Source organism: Lissotriton helveticus, chromosome 5_1 (genome assembly GCF_964261635.1).
Source record: "Lissotriton helveticus chromosome 5_1, aLisHel1.1, whole genome shotgun sequence".
Lineage (NCBI taxonomy): Eukaryota > Metazoa > Chordata > Amphibia > Caudata > Salamandridae > Lissotriton > Lissotriton helveticus.
Genome location: NC_136065.1, coordinates 1,074,985,005 through 1,075,004,374, shown reverse-complemented (window position 1 = coordinate 1,075,004,374; position 19,370 = coordinate 1,074,985,005). Strand labels below are relative to the sequence as shown.

The 19,370-nt window shown below is 42.7% G+C and overlaps 1 long non-coding RNA gene across 1 annotated transcript in view; it reads left to right on the top strand.

Annotated features, from left to right (window-relative positions):
- Window positions 1-19,370, top strand: part of LOC144753498 (uncharacterized) — a 261,760-nt gene that overhangs the window by 77,441 nt on the left and 164,949 nt on the right. Inside the window, exons 2-3 of the long non-coding RNA XR_013594389.1 lie at window positions 13,002-13,073; window positions 18,447-18,518. This is a non-coding gene — a long non-coding RNA (uncharacterized LOC144753498). The remainder of the gene's footprint in view (window positions 1-13,001; window positions 13,074-18,446; window positions 18,519-19,370) is intronic.

The following is a 19,370-nucleotide window of genomic DNA, read 5'->3' as shown; positions in this document are numbered from 1 at the left end:
TGGAGAGAGAAGAGTGTGAGCTAAAAAAAACTAGCGTTAGGGCTAGCTTAATATTATCCATACCTGACGGCCCAGAAAACTATTTGAACGTGGTGACTCACCCTTACCACAGGCATATTTTAACTCGCTTTCGTTTTAACATGATCCATCTTAATCTTGGTTTTTATCCCGTTTGGAGCACCCCAGATAAGGCGTTACCATGTTCTTGTGACCATTTCTCCGAACAAAATACAATGCACCTTGTAATGTTTTGTAGTCACTACACTGATGCTAGGAGAAAGTTTCTAGTGCCAATTCTTAAGAAGGAGGGATTCATTCAAGTAAAACCTGCGCTTATTTTTTTACAACTTCTACAGACTCCCAGGATAATGTTTTATGTGGCTAGTTTTCTGGTGAGTGCTATTAGGAGCAGGAATATTAGACTAAAAAGTGTGGCTACCTCCTTAAGTAACGCAGACTATGTATCTTAAATCGGCACTGGGTTATCATATCATGGTTTATATTCAGGGCACACTTGGTCCTTGCCATGTTTGTCCTGCTGGGGTTTTTCCTTTTAATAGCTGTATTTAGCTTTTAGCACTTTTTAGCACCCTGCACTCTGGGGCAGATTTATGTTGCCTGACGCATCTCTGCAAATCGGCAGAGATGCGCCAGGAAAGATATGGCACTCAAGTTCATCCCTGCGCCACCCATGATACGTCGAATTTACAATGCGGCGCACCATGGCGCAGGAATGAACAGATGCGTGTCGCATCTAGGGCGTGAAGTTGGCGCAGTGCTGAAGTTGTGCTGCGTGCTGCACGCAACTCCAGCACTGTTCCAACTTGCCCTATCTCTAACGTGGTGCGTCAAGCCTTACGCCTGCTTCAAGCAGGCGCAGGGTTTTGACGCATCAGCGTTGGGAAAGTGACTCAGTGAAATCTTGTAGATTTCACTGAGTCACTTTTCAGGGGCGTTCCTGCGACGGAACGCCCCCCTCTGCGTGGAAACGCCCACATGAAACCTGACGCAGGTTTCATGTGGCGCAGGGCCTTGCACCATGACGCATCTCCATAGATGCGTCACGATGTAAGTATGTCGCAATGTGGCGCAGGGTTTACGCTGCCGCTGCGTCACAGAAGTGATGCAACGGCGGCGCAAAAGTGCCGCAAGTCCGACATAAATCTTTCCCTCTGTATTTTGTACTGACACGAACTGTAAAAAGTATTGTGGTTTTTATTCTTACTGTATTTTAATTGTCTTTTAGCATGAATTTTTCGCATATGTATTTTGTTTAATTTGTTTTTTGCCATTGTCTTTATATGATATTAAGTTATCGCAATAAAGTATTTTGACTGACTGACTATTTGTTTTGACTTTACTGTCATGTTGTTGGATTTACAGCATTTTTGTTCCCAAAGTAAAAATGTGCATGCACATAGGTGTTATTAAATATGCAACAAAGATGCTGGGCATTTTCAAATGTATCTACTATGCAATATTTTTTGTTGTGTATGAGTTTTAAGTTCACCATTTGCAAAGCAAACTTCAGCTTTTGAGTTCTTTACATAACATTCTTCTTTAAGGGTACAGCTTAACCTCGCTACCACAGTCTATTCAGGAAAGTGGTCCCTATTCCCAGCTTCCACATTATTGCAGCATAGGATGTGGCTTCATTCTGGGATTTTTCATTCTAAACGGTTGGGAGTAACAATCACAAAGTAGTACAGCTATTTCCAAACTCTTCCCCTATTAAAATCAAGACCTGCTGGCTTTTCTAATGCTTGTTTTGTGTTTCCGCCAGGCCATATCAGCCCAGTTCAGACTAGAAAAGAAAGTGACAATCGGAAGTGATATGTTGCCAGAGGCAGGTGTATAAGAAAGCTTTTAGGAGAAGAACTTGTGTCACTGAGATCGGGTTGGAATGTGTGTGAGTAAACGCAAACCTCAAAATTAAGTTCAATTGTATACCAACTCATATACCGACTCATTTTTACAACTATAGACAAACTGCCTGCCTGTTATGAGTTTAGCACTTAAGCACTTAAGAAAGACTGCTGTTGGAAAATCTGATAGGAAGTAAAGTGTTAGATTTTGATTGCTTATCTGCCTGATCCATCTTGCTGATCAGGACCAGGCTCTATTTAATTCATATTTCAACCCACTCCGAATGTCAGTTTCGCAGTGGGGTTACACAGCTGTGACATCATGTTACTCTCAAGCTCTGCAGTGGCCTGTCATGTTAAAGTATTCTGCAAAACTACCAGCATTGATGCTATCAGAGAACCTTCATAAAGAGTGAAAAGGTATATCATTAATCCTGCAGCAAGTTCTTTTTTGCCCCTCACAATAGTATGTTCCTGAATCTTGCAGCTGTGTTTAGGAAGTAAAACATGGCTTCCTGAGAGAGTAACGACTGTTCTGCTGAATGAGCAAGAGTGGGAAGCACGCTCTAGAAAGAGTGTTCAGCCTAAACCATTCTTGTGATGAGAATGCATAACATAAACTGCACTGCACATATGAACTCTCCCTGCACTACACATTTGTAACATTAACTACCAGAGAGTACACCAATGCACAAAGCAGTGGTGTAACGCAAAATGATGGGGCCTCCTGCATAATACGGAGAGGGGTCCCTAAGAATCCCATAACTCACAGATATTCATTCGCCTTGAGCTGAATTGAGCCACCTCTGGCAACTTGTGGGGACCCTGAAGACTTTGGGCTCTCTTGCACCACAGGGGTTCAGGGACCTGTGTTAGGCTCCTAGAGGTGCTCCAGCTAACTCCCATCTGAGAAAATCTGATCCCATTTACTTTCTGCTACCCATGGATCTTTGACTGCATGAGAGGCAAAAGGGAGATCCTAAATCTCAATGTTTCAATATGAAACTCATTAGGCCGCTCAATAACCCAGTCCACAACTGGAAAAAAGTTTTGTGGGGTTTATTACAAACTCAAAAATAAGCTCACACAAGCCAGTCTTAGCAGGCGCATATTAAAAAAAAAAGATATTAGTAATGTAGTGTAGTTCCTATATTCCCAATAGGCTCTGCGCATTGGAATAGTGTATCCTGTAGTTGAGACGTAGGACTGAAGTCGACTCGGTCTCTACCGAATATACTAGACTTAATTGTGTGTGTGCCAGCTAGCTCAGAGGTCACTAGAAACTTTCTCGAATGAACAAGAAGGGATTGGCTTCTGAAAACCGCATAAAACATGACAACTTTGTTTCCCAAGAATAAGAAATGTATCTCTAGAGTCGTGGAAACAATAGATAGTTATTTCACTCAGTCAATCGAGCATGCTTCGTTTCACCAGAGATGTAGAGAAAATAGAGAGACGGGCGTTTTCAATAAAATGTATTTATTGAACAGTCTTCTTTCTCAAGCATAAGAAATGAACTGCTGCAATCGTAATACTTGTTGTAAAGTACAAGGCATACAGTACGAAGAGTATTATAAAATAATACTGTAAAAGCATGATATGGTTTCTAAGCCATAAAATATATAAAATACATACATTGATAAATAATGACTAAAAGTACTCATGGACCTAATAGCCATGAGACCACTTCAGCTATGGAGATCGATATGGTTAAAGGAGGAGACTATTTTTACTAACACCATTATAAACGATTGTCTGAGTTTGGATAACGGTTTAAAGATACCCTGGCTTAGCTATTTAGTTAAAACCTATGGAGACTCATTTGACAGATCTATCCCGGGTAATTGTAATTTTTTCCTGTCCCTGTCAAAACAGGAGTTCGAAAGTACCTTTATGTCCCATAAGATTGAACACAGGATGGAAATAGTCAGGAAACAGACCACGTACCAGCTCTACCATATGTACATCGATACGATGGGTTTCCAAGGGTATCTTTCTTTTGTTACAAGATCTTCCCATCGCTATGTATTAAGAAGAATGAGGTTAGGCTTAGTGCACCATCTGGTTGTGTTCCCTATCATGAAACAGCATCCGGCCTCCTTATGACCCTGCGACGGGATTACAAAGCAGAGTACTTTGTACATCTTACTATTATGTGACCTGTTTTTGTCTTTTAGAATTGCGTTTCTTAAACCAATTTTTAAAAAATATGAGGCCAAAACCATTAATGCTGCTATGACCTTATTATTTGCACTGGAAGAACCTGAAACTTGTTTTTTTACCGCTACATTTATCCTGAGTTCAATTAAGGCTAGGAAGAGTATGTCGTTTTAATGTAATTTACCAGTCCCCATAATGTTGGAGTCGAACAGAATGTCTAAAGCACGTTGCACTTTTTATACTGTATTTGTGATTTGTTTTTTATCAACATGACCTTATTTCTTCTATAATGGGTCAGTTGTCACATTAGGATCGAGCTTGTTATATATAAGTTTTATATTGTGAAAAGTGTAAATTCACTATGGGGTCCATTAGGACGACGGGCGGACTTTGTCCGCCCGTCATCCTAGAAGGGTTTGGGACCGCCCGCCATAAGGGCGGGGGTCCCGGGGGTGGTATTAGGATGTGCCCGCCACAGTGTCAGGCACATCCTGTATTTTTAGCATTGTGGTGGGCGGTGCTCTCTGCACCGCCCACCACAATGCTAAAAATGCTTTCCAGCATTTGCATTTACAAAGCGGCAGGCACCGCGCGGTGCCTGCCACTTTGTAAATGCAAATGAAGGGGGGTACCACAGGTACCCCCCGTGTGCACCCCCCTACTGTCCTTCACTCTGGGGGCCCGCATGGGGCCTCCAGAGTGAAGTCTGCATGCCTTTCCGTGGCGGCATTGCCGCCACGGAAAGGCATTGTGAAATGCCTATCATAATATGGCTGGCGGTGTCTGATAGACACCGCCACCATATTATTCCTTTTCCGCCCCGGCCGCAAGGCGACCGGGGCGGAAAAGCGGCGGACGGTCTTTCCATCCGCCGAGGTCCCCCCCGCCATACTAATATGGCGGGGGAGAAAACGGGAGTTGATGGCGGGCAGATTGCCCCCGCCAGGCTGGCGATGGCCACCGCCAGCCTGGTGGGGGCAATCCGCCCGCCATCATAATGGGCCCCTATGTGTTTACTGTTTACATGGCGATTATATTCTGATTTCTTAAAGCTGCTATGTGTTAATAGCTAATTGTTTACACCAGGCTTTATGCCAAAATGTATGCACGTTATATTGAACTTTTGAATGTTTTGTGTTTTAGGTCCTTTTTTTTATGAAGTTTTGTCAAATTGCCCAATGTTTATTGTTCCTAAAGCTGCTAAGTGTTAATTGTTAATTGTTTACACCAGGCTTTATACCAACATGTATGCACTTTATATTGAACTTTCGGATGTTTTGTGTTTTAGGTCCTTTTTTAAGGAGGTTTTGTCAAATTGCCCAATGTTTATTGTTCCCAGTAAGACCAGTGCCATAATGTATGATCTCTAACGAAACCAGATTTTGCACGACTTTTAAAATGGATGTTGATCTTAATGAATTGTTATTAATCTGTCAAGAATAACCTGTGTGCTTTTATGGTTGTTTGTCCCAACCGAATAAAGCTTATTTTGAATATGAATTTGACTAAAAGTACTCAACTGGTGCTTCTAAAATATGCCTACCCGGTGTACCTAACCTAGGTCTAGTACAAGGGAAGAAGTAAGTGAGGTGTAGCTTAGTTTCAGTATTCTTTGCCAAGAATCTAATCCAAGAATTCTCTATGGGTCTAATCAGCTCCGTACCTTGGTTTTAGAATGTAGGAGGTCTGGTATCTCTCTCTCAGGACTCGATTTCCCAGCAATCCGCAAGGGTAGCCTGGAAACACTGGAGCTGGATTTCTCGGCTGGAGAAAGTACAGCGTCTCTCAGTGCATCAGCTGGAGGGTCGGCTTCCTTCGGCACTTGCTGCAGCAGGGCGCGTCGGGCAAGTAGATAGTCGAACTTCTCCAAACCACCGTGTGTTTGTTTGGACAAGTATGGGCATATTTATACCTTGAAGCTGCCGAGTTTGACCTAAGATTGGACATAATAACGTCATTAGATACTTATTTCTCTGAAAACTCCATGAGTTCCTGGATAAATCAATATTCATGCAGGGGGAGGTCCCTGACTACTGAAGGCGGGTTTTTCCAAGAAATCGTTGTAGATTTTCGGAACTAGTGGAAGTAGCCAAGCCGTATTAGGACTACATAAGCTATGTCTTAATATGGTTATGATTTCTATGCCTATATAAGGATACAGTATTTTATACCTATATAAGGGCATGAATCGGGAAAATTACACTATGGTCCTAAAACGCTATTCAACAGTAAAACTTGTCCAAATTTCCTGAAGAGATGAGCTCGATAAAGAAGAGAACATATTATTAGTTCAATTATTATGAAATAAACAATCAGGAAAAAGAAAATTAAATCATATTGCATTACTTGAGTCTCAACAAGCAGCATCAATCCAACCCTTCCTTAACATATCCAAGTAAGGAACATCTATTCTAACAGATGATAGTCTGGTTCAAGGCCAATATTAGAGGAAAGGAAAGAAAAGTGCCATCAGTGAAGTCTCCACTGGAAGTACTTTGAGCATGAGTCAAGTAGCATGACGCCACACAAGCATAGATCCACACCCTATGAAGTCTCAAAGGTGTCTTTCTCCCCTAAGTATCAACAAGCAATATCATCTGCATTCGAAAAAGCATGTTCCACATGACCTTCCCTCAAGAATATTTCCATCAGCCAGGTGTGATTCTTCCAGCTCCCTTCCCACACAGATAAGCGATCCTCCTCGTTCTTGGCCATCGTTCTTCTCCTCCATGGGAACTCATCCCATGTTCATTACCACATCCCTTGCATGCTACTTTGTACTTTTACATTTCACTATCGAACAAATCAATAACTCTTCTATTCAAACTAATACAGCTTTATCTACACCTGCAGTGAGGACAAAATACAGCAAAACATTCCACACTGAAGATTAAATGTAAATCAAATGTTAACTGCATCGTACGTTTGCACTGACATTCAACGTTAGGCTAGAATAATTCACACGTTAGGTTAGATGAATGCATGTTAGGTCTAAAATAATAGCCAACTTAACAATTGCACTGGGTTACATATACGTCCACATTTTCTCTGTAGTTAATAAATGTAGATAATTCATCATTATATTCTTTCCACTAAGTTATTAATAATAAATTCGAACTTCACATTCAAATGATTACATTTCAACCTACCCACATACTTTAATTACTAGCAACACAATATCATGTTAAACCTTTATTTTCTCATAAACACTTACACGTCCCTTACAAAATTTACCATTAGTCACATTTTATGGACAAAGTTAGTCACTTCCTTAGTAATATTAGTCACACATAATATTAAACGCCGAACTATAGGTAAATATGATGCACTCCTACGTTTCTCACATGGAAATCAAAATATCTCTTCCCCAGAAGGAAGTACCTCCCCACGCTGACATGCAGGTTGACTCCTGTTTATAAGGAGATCACTAGAAGAAGCTACCAAACCACATACAGTTTAAGTCACCCAAAGAAAGCTGTAAGTGCCTCACCTAAACTGTACATTACTTAACACCCAGGGAATTGTCACTTACCGGCATAATCCATGCCCCCTCACAAGCCACAGGGGGTGGAAGAGCAGTGTAAATATATTTTCTCATTTAAGGAACCAAAGCTGTAAAACATTGATTTTTGAGCTCATGTCAAAAACATTTGCAAGTTCACCAGCTTAGCTGTAACCTATGTCGTCCCCCAGTATTTTCAGATGCTGTCAACATATGCTAATTTATAGAATGAGTGAATGGTTCACATTATTATGTTCATGGAATTTAAATTTGCATTGCTTTTACACTTATAGGTTTGCATTTCACAATCATTGATCCACTGCTTTACTTTGAAGATGTTTACTTTTAAATGTATGTCTGATAGTTATTTTGCTCTAGGCTGGGTACCCAAAAGGAATACCAATTACAATGAACAATCAGGTAAAGGGGGCATTGCAACACTGAAATAAAGAAATGACTGTATATTTCCCATGTTTATTTCCCATGTGTCTGCCTTCTGGTTCACCACTTACACAGGTAGAGGAGAAACACTCTTCAAACCGGTTCAAATCAGTTACTCTGGTCTTGTATGTGCTGATCGTGCTGCATCATTATCTGTGTTACTGATTATCGACATCTATTATTACCAATTACCCACACTTCAGGGGAGCACTTATGCTTCCTATTGTTCCGTAACAAGAGTTATTCTTTTCTTAGAAATTAACATGGGTTGCCTCATAAAATGTTTAGTCTGGACCCAAGCACCCACCTAAGAAGCACTATTTGAAGCAAAACAAAGTTTTACCCTATCTCTAATTGCTTTCCTTTTTACTGTATAGAAGTGTACCACCCTATGTTCGGTTACACTCTATTCTGTGAAGAGGTAGAGCAACTTGGAGTAATTATTAAACTTTTCTGGAAGATGTAATCCAAGATGGGGAAAGCAAATCCTGTAGCTATTGGTTAGTCTTCTAATCAAAGCTTTTACTCTGTGTCACCATAGCAGAAGATTTGTAGATAATGAGTCCTGATTTTACAAAAAAACTGAAGCTAATAAAGTTGAAGAGGCGTTTCCGAAATCGAACAGCTCATCTTGCAGCCACAGAAAATTATCAGTCAAAATCACCAGGTACGGAGGAGGAAATCTATTTGTCCATTCTGCTTCCTCATGTAAATACTCAATAATCAAAACAAGTTACAAGTTGACCATTCCTCCCCCTTTTTTTGATTACAGAAAATTATCAGACAACTCTAGAATTGCCAATGCAGCCTCCTGTCATTAAAGATTCATGACAGTCTCTCTCACACATTCATTGCATTGACCGCATAATTGTGGGGATGTGGTGTGAAGAGCTGCAATCATGTACGCAGAAACAGAAGGGAAGTTAATTTCGATTGACTTAAATTCAGCATCAAATGATCTTGTGATAATTCCCTTCCCAGGGTGGCAAGGGAAAGTGAACATCCATAAAATAGATGAGGGTGTAATGTAAAAGAGTACTGCACATAACAAAATGTCTCTTCCTGCAGAAAAAAACAGAAAACATATGTCAAGTGTATTTCCAATTGCTTTGTTTTTTGTATTCTGGAACACATGACTGTTTATACTTGATAAAAAAAAAGATTTACATAATTTCGATGGGATTAAATAAGGAAAGATGCAACTGATGCAGGCTTCGGGGTGTAAATCTCCGACTAAGAGAGTGCATAAACCTTAGAGTGTAGATTTAGTCATTTCTTTAAGAATGAGGCCCGAGGAGTTTGGAGAGCAAAGTGTTAAACTTCAGTGAGTCATTGTTTTTTTAAAGTTAATTTAAGTTTTAAAGTTAATATTGATAGAAGAATATAGAGTGATGGACTTCTATCTGTGAGTGGTATTCATGACATCTTGGTGACATACCACACTTAACCTCAGTATGGTCCCATTGCAGAATTTGGTTGAAGAGATTAATGTTATCATTGAGCCAGTTCAACGAGGTATTTGAACACAAAAGTAAAACTTGAATGCATGAAATCTGATTTGAGGGCTGAAATACACTTGTTTATGGCAATTAAGAACACTGGGTGTGAAAGGGTCAAGCAATCAGGATTTACAATCAGTCAGGATTTATAAAGTGTTGCTTATCACCCGATGGGGTATTCAGGGATATACCTTCATATTTATTGCTGGTCTCACCCTTGCTATGTCACTGTGTCAATCGGCAATAATGTGTAAATTAATACAGCAATGTTCTGTGGAATTCACATGGTGGCACCCATAGTGATTGAGGATGAGAGCTGGACATTGTGTTTCCCGAGCAGGTTGACATTTCCTGTTTCAGGACTTCGAAAACAACTATTCTACTAACCTTCTCACTCCAAGATCAAATTAATGGTGGTTGCCATATTAGTATTAAAATTGCCCACCAGACTTTCAATATATACCAGTAAATTGTTCTGAGAGTAAGAAGTTGGAAGCACAACTCTGCTAGCTCCTTGAGTTTCCTACAACATGGGTAGAGGTGAGATTTGGGTGGACTGGCATGACACCAGTAGAAGGGGTGACCTCCTCCTAGTTTAGGGGCAAATTATGCCTGGACTCCCTATCCCACAGAGACTGAGTTGCATTATGGCCATATGAATTGTAACACAGACTGCATAGCTTGCTTGACTCTAACCCTCAACTTGAAACTTGCCCTTGGCAAATGGCAATATATAACCAATAGGCATATCCTTTTGAATTGTACCGCAATTGTTCTTATGAAAAGATGTGTCCTTCATTGGGGACCAGTCCACACTATACACAACTGCAAATGAATTCAAACAAACCACAGACAGATGCATACAATTGGCATATGTTTGTGAATCGGGTCATTGTGTTCAAGAGTTTATCTACAGGGCAACTCGCAGCCTTCCCACGCTTGTCAGAAGCGGAGAGAGAGGAGCGAAATAAATATACGGTATGACATTTTGAACTCGATTTGTTGACATTTTTGGGTTATTTGTAACTAATTACTGCCCTGCTTTGTCTTCATAAAACATGCCCCCGGTGCAGGAACAGGTGTAGCGCGCATTGATGTGCTGCCACCTGATCCTTTGAACTGTAAATACGGCACTCTAAAGAGGAGCGCGGTATCTCCCCATCTCAGGCTTTGCAAACACAAGGCAGGGTCTGTCGAGCCCAAGTCACAACAGAGCTGCTCTCAACGCCGCTCTGGACGTGCCTCGCCGCTCGCGCCGCGCTGCTCTCTATGGGTAATTAGAGCTCAGGTGTTCCATTCCCAGCGTGTTGTTTCCTCGCGCTCAGGTGCCAAGACGTCGAGCCTGTGATGTTCCGCGCTGACCCAGGACACGAGCCGTGGTATTTATAGGGGCGCGGAAATGTTTTTTCGCGAAATCTTTCATCTTGGCTGAATCACAATGCCTTATATATCAACTGCGGCCCTGATTTACACGAGGATGATTCACGGATGCGAGTGGTGTGGAGGCGAGGGGGTTTTCGATAGAGGGCCGCTTCTGCTGAACCGTGCTGCAGGTGTTCGTGTCATAACGAGTAACGTTATCTGGAGCGCTGCTGGCTCATTGCTTTTCTTTTTATATCATGAAGTCACTTTTAGAGTTAGCATAATGCGCATCTGTGCTCTATAAAGATATATTAACTCTATAAAGATATATTAAATAAAAGTAACATTCAAGTTAATTAAAGCGGTGTGTATTTACCTTTACTAGAAAAAACAAGATTGGAATGGACATTAGAATGCTTCAGGTCAAGTACGTTTCATGGGACTTAAACGGGAAAATAATATGCAAAGATAAATTGGTAGATAAATGAAAAGGCGGATTCTTGGACTATTAGAGTGCCAACTACAGCCACAAAGCACAACAGACTTGCGAAAAGGTTTTAAGATGCTTGGGGAGTATTATGGATGGACGGATCTGGTAGTCTAGATATTTACGTACCTTCCAATGTTCTACAATTTTCTGGGTGGCTCAAAATGGTGGCTCTTCTCGCTCCCCGTCCCTATAATTCAGTGGTTCTACAGATCTGGTTCTGGTTGATATCAAGCTTGCTCAAGTTTTTGTTTCTGCACTTGATTGCTGTGATACTTTCACTACTGGTGAAGCTAAGGGGCTCGTAAGGATGTCCTACAACTGTTTCCCTGGTCCTATAGGGCACAGTGCCAGGCTACAGTATGTTTTTAAGTAACTACTGTGTATATTTACGTGTGATATGTCCCCTTTACTCCGACCTACATTGCAAAAATCTTTTATAACACGTAAGCCTTTACCATGCATGCATGCCTTAACAATACACGCATTTACACTGCATATAAGTAGGAAAAGATACATATCTAGTCATGAGGTAAGTGTTTTAGAGTTCCAGGGTGAGTTGAAGTAATGGGAGGTGAGGATTTTCAGGGTTATGGGGCGGGAATAAGTACATTGAGGTAAGGGCGTTTTAAGGGGTCAGGGATGGGTACATGTAAAGGGAGTTAAAGGTTTTTTCAGGGTTCAGGGATGGGTAGAAGTAAAAGGAGGTAATAGTTTGAGAGTTCGGGGTGCGTAGAAGTAAAGAAAGGTTAGGGTGTTTTTTGGGGTACACTGGTATGTGGATGTATGGGTTTTAAAGTTTCAGGGATGGGTAGAGGGTGAGGAGGTACGTTTTTTTTAGTGTTCAGGGGTGGGTAGAGGTAAAGGGAGGTATGGTTTGTTTTAGGTTTGAGTGGCACATTAAACACATTTTATTACAAAAAAATATTATGGATAGCCAATATGTTTAAAAATAAAAAATACAGCAACACATTCTAAAAAGTATGTGTTGTAATGACCATCATTTTAAGGGTACTTTACATTGTGATACATTACTACGCGTTCGTTGAAATGTCCCAGGAGTGCAGAAGGCAATTGCTTCCACCATCTGCTCTGCTTACAAATCTGCATATTCGAGCGGCAAGATTCCCATCAGCACCCCTTCAGTTGTGAATCCTTTCCAGAATATTGAACAAGATCCAATCTCAGTGAAGCAAACAGGTGATCTCAAATCCACAGAATTAAGTACATTTAACATTGCTTCTGATGCATATTTCACAACCAGTTCTTAACTCCCTTTTGAAATCGAACTTTTATATCAAGATTTTATTTCTGGGTGCAACCTTCCATGAGAAAATGTAACAAAGTCTAAGACAAACGATTCTGTGGTATTAAAGCTCCCCTGTTGTCTAGTTAAAAACAATATGAAGTTATGCTGCCATGTTACAGTGGCACTTTGTCATTAACTTATATGGCCATGTCTTCAATTGCAAGTGAAGTCGTTCTTTAATGATAGGAAGATAACTACTCTGCTGTCACTCTCTCATCCCTACTTAGAGTTGTGTAGGTGTGAAGTATTGTAATATGCGGGGGGATTGAAATAACTTATACAGCATATTCAGGTGTGAGATATACTTATTTATTTTGGTTATCTTTTACTCTAAATGTCTTTCAAAAGTCTTTCCCTTGTCTCCGTCTTCTTTTAGGGTCTTCGGAGTCAGTCCCTTGGGCGGAGTCCTCCTGGCCAACGTTCTCCCTCGGAGGAAAGAAAGGCTCAGGTAAGTGTTTTTGTGATTAGCTTTCTAGTTAGCTTACAGGGAGGAGAGTGGGGGTTCACCAATCCAGGAAAATGAAAACAAGGTGAAAGTGATGGTAAGAGAGCAGGAGAAAGTATGCACCCGAGTGAAGGAGAGCCGGAAGGAGCAAAAACACAGTGAAGGCGTTCAGTAGGAGAAAGAAAAAAACAAAAATAAACACCTTTTCCTCCTCCTTCAACCTAGCACCCTTCTCCTTTGTGCTCCCCTTCCCTGGTGACCCCCTTCTATCTCTCCCCTAAAATATTTCGTAGCCGCCCACGCACCTGGAAGAGCCACGACCCTCCGGGGCTGTGGCGGGACGTGTCAGCTGTACTCTGAGTCAGTGGGGCACCGTGGTCTGGTTCACCTCGCGGAGCACCCCCTCTCCTCTCCTTTACTTCATCCTCCTTCCTTGCGACGGGAGCAGCCTCTTAGGTAAAACAAGCTCTTCCTCCTTGGTGTACGCATTCTGGCATTTTTCATCTCTCTTCTTCCTCTGTTCTCCACCCAAGGCTCCACCTTTTCTCTTGTCCTTCTACCTCCTGGATCATATGACTCCCCACGTGGGTTGGACCAGTGCTGTCCTTAAAGGGACCAGACCCGCTCCTACAGTCTTCTGATGTGGACGAGGGAATCTCAGCCACCAAACTCCACACAGGCTGTAAGTAAAGATGGGGAGATATGTGAGACAGGATGGAGTCTTGGCAGTCCGTCATGTGCATACCCGCATTTCTGACAGGGGCTTCCTGACATACCCCAAATCCAGTCTTTTCCCGTTCCGGGAAACAAGGATTACGTGAAAAGAAGTCAGCATTCTCGTTGTTAGATCATTTACGGTCAAAGGAATAGGGTTGTAGAGATAAGAACCACCGCAAAATGCGTGGATTATTGCCCTAATTGCGACTCATCCACAACAGGGGAGCATGGTTGGTGTAAAGAGTAAAATGGGATCCTTCTAAATAATAATGCAATTTATCGACTACCCATTTGATGACCAGGCATTCCTTTTCAATTGTAGAGTACTTTTTTTCTCTTGGGAACAGTTTACGACTAATGAAAAGCACAGGCCGTTCCATATTGTCTTCTGTATATTGGGAAAGGACAACCCCAATACCCGTTTCTGATGCATCTGTTTGAAGTATAAATGGTTTCCTGAAGTTAGGTGAGACTAGGACAAGACTACTAGTTAATGCTTTTTTCAATGCACAGAAGGCCTTTTTGGCGATTTGGGGAGGGTGCGTCAGTTATTTATTCTTTACCTCTTTCTTTAGTAAATCGGTTAATGGTGCTGCTATCTCTGAATAATTAGGTATAAACTGGCAATAATAGACTATTAAACCGAGAAGAGACCTAATACCCTTCTTGGTAGAGGGGCACGGGAGGTCCAGTACTACTTTAACCTTTTCCTGTTGGGGTGCAATGACCCCGTCCCCTTAGAGATAACCTAGGTATTTCACTTTGGTAAAACTTACTCTGGACTTTTTGGAGTTGACATGTAGGCCTGCCATCTTGAGTGCTTGAAATACCTCTCCACAGTGGAAAAGATGTTGCTCCCAAGTAGAACTGAATATGATGATGTCATCAATATATGCTGAGGAATAGACCTGGTGTTGGTAGAGAACCTTATTCATCAGACATTGAAAAGTTGCGGGGGCCTTCGTGCAACCCAAAAGGCAGCGCTGTGAACTCGTACAAACCAGTAGGGGTACTGAAGGCAGTTTTCTCTTGGTCTTCCTGTCTCAACGGAACCTGCCAGTATCCCTTGGTAAGGTCGAGGGTGGTTATGTATTGGGCTTCGCCAAACTTCTCGATTAACTCATCAACTCTGGGTAAGGGATATGAGTCAAATTTAGAGATGGCATTGACCGCTCTGAAGTCTGCACAGAAACGGATGGATCCCTCTGGTTTTGAGACTATAACAATTGGGGAAGACCAATTGCTATAGGATGGTCTGATGACTCCTAACTTTAACATGTTTTCTATTTCTGTGGTGACATCGGCTCTCCTGGCTGTTGGGATTCTACAGGGATGTTGTGTCACTATTTTTCCCAGTGGGGTGGTGATGGCATGCTCGACTAGTGATGTTCTACCAGGACTATCAGAGAAGATGGAAGAGAAGGAATCTAGGAGCTTGAGGAGGGATTCCTTTTGGTTTTGGGTCAAATTCTTGTTCATGTTTATTTGGTTTAGGGAGGAGATGGAGGGGGATGTCTCTGAAAAGGCTGGACGTTTTGGGGAAGAGGCCCTAACCATTTCTTCAGGCAGTTTATATAATATATATGGGACCTTTTTGGTGTCACTTGCAACCGGTAGGTAGTAAGACCTATTTTGTCCACAACCTCATAAAGTCCCTTCGACTCCGCTTGTTTGTGGGGTATAAATGTAAATGTAAATGTAAATGTCATGGTACTTATAGAGCGCACTGTCACCAGACGGTCACCTTGCGGTTTCGTCTATTCGGCTTCCTGGCGCTGATACTCATACCGCTGTGGAACCCCTCCTGGCTTTCCCTGTGAAGTGTCTACTCCTGGGCACCCCCAGGGTGAAGCCAGGCATCCTTAGCGCTGTTGGGGCCGGTGTGGAGGCTAAGCAAGCTATTTCCCAGAATTGCAGCGTGGGGCCCGTGATTAGAATAGGCACTGAGGCGAGAATTAACAGGTCTGAGGAAATTGAGCCCGAGACCCCGCTGAGGCGGGAATTGAACCCTGGTCCCTGGCCAGAACTCTGCATCAGGGCCTGCAGTTCTAACCATTGAGCCACACTCCTCCACTATATATATAGTGGATGGTATGAGCACGAGGGCCCAATCATGGATGTTTAGTTGCCTCCACTTCTTCACTTTGTTATAGTATTGTTTTTGACTTCTTTGAGCCTGTTCTAAATTAGCAGGAGCGAAGTCTCGTAATTTCTGGAGATGTGATGTTAATGCCTGAGTATACTGGAGTAGGTTCTGAGTGTCTTCCTGAGTCTCTTGCTTCCCCGCCTCCTTTGTCATCTCTAGTAGTGTTCTAGGCTGTCTTCCATAAAGAAGTTCAAATGGAGAGCAGCCCAAACTACTCTGAGCCTGACTACGGATAACAAAGAAAGCGAGGGGCAAGAGCATATCCCACTCCTTCCCTTCAGTAGACAACATTTTTTTGAGAGTAAGCTTCAGGGTAGCGTGATACCTTTCACATAGACCGTCTGTTTGAGGATGATATGCAGACATTCTTATTTGGGAAGTAATCAAAGTTTTACAGACCTGTTTCATAAGGCGAGACACAAAGGGAGTCCCTTGGTCTGTTAATATTTCTTTAGGAAACCCTACCCTAGAAAACAATTCCCCCAATTTCTCACTGATGGTCTTAGTGTTTGGAGTTCACAAGGAAAATGCTTCTGGATCTCTGGTCACATAATCGATTACGACCAATATATATAGACAACCTTTTTTTGATTTATGGAGGGGTCCCACCAAATCCATACCGATTCTCTCAAATGGTTTCCCTATGATAGGCAGTGCTTGTAATGGAACGGGTGGTGGTGTGTATGGGTTCCTTTTTTGGCATATTTCGCACTCCCTACAATACTGGTTTATATTGGCATATATGCCAGGCCAATAGAAATATCTTAACATCATCTGGGTGGTTTTTGCAGTACCACTATGACTGGCTAAAAGATGTGAATGAGCAAAAAACATAATTTGCTAATGAAATCTCTGAGGGACTACCAGTTGTGGAGACTCATCCGGTTTTCCTACCCGATATAACAAATTATTCTTGATCAGAAAAAGAGGGTAAGAGGGTGGCAACGTGGTGTCCCTGGCTTGTTGCCAGGCATTCTGGAGCGTGGGGTCTTGGTTTTGTGCGTATTTAAAGGACCTGTCTGACAGCCACGGGACTTGTGTGAGAAGGATGGAAGAGTGAGTTGGGAACTTCTTCAAAGAGTTTTTGAGTAAGTTGTGAAACACAGGATTGTCTGTTCCCAAAAGTAACTGTTACGGAAGGGTGTCCATTACCCCCACCTTAGCCTGCATAGTAAGTCCATTGGACAACGTAATGGGGACTTGGGCCACGGGATAGATGCAGACATCTCTATGTACACAATGGATAGGTATTTGTTCATGTGGACAGAGTTGCAACTCTTCCACCAAAATGCTTTGCACAACAGACTGCCTACAACCATAGTCCAAAAGAACCTTAATGTTATTTCCGTTTAGTACAATACTTACATAAAAACAGGAACCACATTCCTCTGTATACAGGATGCTTTGGGAACACAGCTAACATTCATTGGCTCGTCAGTGGTCTTCTTTTTGGGGCAGAACCTGGCTATGTGCCCCCACTCCCCGCACTCATAGCATTGTGGGCTTTTGAATGGCGTGTTGTCACTTTTGGCGATACATTCTTTCTTGGGCTCCCCAAAAGGCTTGGGTTAATTTTTGGTTCGTCCACGTCCTGTACCGAAGCGTGTATTTTTCTCAGGCTCATACGATAACGGTTTTGGTTGGGCTTGTGCGAAGTACATTGCCATGTCTACCGCTCGCTTGATGGAAAGATGGGATTGTTGTTGCAGCCATCTTTAAGTGGGTACCAGTAAGGCCTCCAGGAATTGTTCTAAGTAAATCAACGCCATTATATCTTCCTTGCTGTTCTCCTGGGGCCTGAGCCACTTATCAGCCGCTGCCTTTAACCTAAAGAACAACGTCTTGGGGGTGTCCCTAGGATGACCTTGTTCTTTCCTGAAGTGCATCCTAAACGCATCTGGATCCATCCCTAGGTGATCCAATATGAGCTTCTTTATTTCTTTGTAGCTGGTATTTCCCGAAGGATTTGCCACTTGGTAGGCTGCCTGAGCCTTCCCAGTTAGTAATGGTGCCAAAAAGAACAGCCATTTTACCTCAGGCCAGCCACAGGCTTGAGCAGCCCTTTCAAAATTTAGGATGAATGCCTCAGAATCTTAACCAGGCTGGTACTTCTGTAGTGATATAGTAGGATATCCTGCTTGTGTCCCTTGTCGGTTTTGTTGCCCTGAGGAAGAGAGAGCTTGTCCTTGGGCAACCCTTTGGATACAGTCCACCTGTTGAGTCAGAGACACCTTAAACATATCTCTGTCGGCTTGGGTAGACGTTATTTGTCTCTCGATGGCCCATTCTAGTTTCTCTTGGCCGCGTATCAGTTGCTGTATAAGGTTCTCCATTATTGCGGACTAATGGAGGGTTGCCCACATTCTCCACCAAATGTGCCATATTGTAATATGCGGGAGGGTTTGAAGTAAATTATACGGCGTTTTCAAGTGTGAGATATACCTTTTTATTTCTGTTATATTTTACTCTAAACGTCTTTTAATAGTCTTTCTCTTGTCTCCGTCTTCTTTCAGGGTCTTCAGTGTCAGTCCCTTGGGCGGAATCCTCTTGGCCAAAGTTCTCCCTCGGAGGAAAGAAAGGCTCAGGTAAGTGTTTTTGTGTTTAGCGTTCTAATTAGCTTACAGGGAGGGTAGTGGGGGTTCACCAATCCAGGAAAAGGAAAACAGGGTGAAAGTGATAGTAAGAGAGAGGGAAAAAGTATGCACTAGAGCAAAGAAAAGCCGGGAGGAGCAACCAGATAGTGAAGGCGTTCGGTACGAGAAAGAAAAAAAAACGCACTTTCCTCCACCTCCTCCTTCAACCTAGTACCCTTTTCTGTTGTGCTCCCCTTCCCTTGTGACCCCCTTCTGTCTCTCCCCTAAAATATTTCATAGCCGCCCACGCACCTGGAAGAGCCACGACCCTCCGGGGCCGTGGCAGGAGGTGCCCGCTGTACTCTGAGTTGGTGGGGCACCGTCATCTGGGTCATCTTGCAGAGCACCCGCTCTCCTCTCCTTTACTTCGTCCTCTTTCTCGCGACGGGAGCATCTTCATCTGTAAAACAAGCTCTTTCTCCTTGTCCATATTCCGGCTTTTTTTGTGTCTCTTCTTCCTCTGTTCTCCACCCGTGGCTCCACCCTTTCTCTTGTTGCACCCGCCTGGATCATATGACTCCCCACGTGGGTTGGCTCAGCACTGCCCTTAAAGAGACCAGACCCGCTCCTACATTCTTCCGATGTGGGCTGTAAGTAAAGATGGGGAGATATGTGAGACGGGATGGAGTGTTGGCAGCCCGTCTCATGCATACCCGCATTTCTGACAGGGGCTTCCTGACAGTAGGGCATGACTATATCTGATCGTTTCCAGTGATCCTGAAACTTGTCATCTCTAGCAAGAAATTGAAAAGTTGTGTTAGTGACACTGATGCAGTCTCTGTGAGAGCTGTATATGAGCATGTA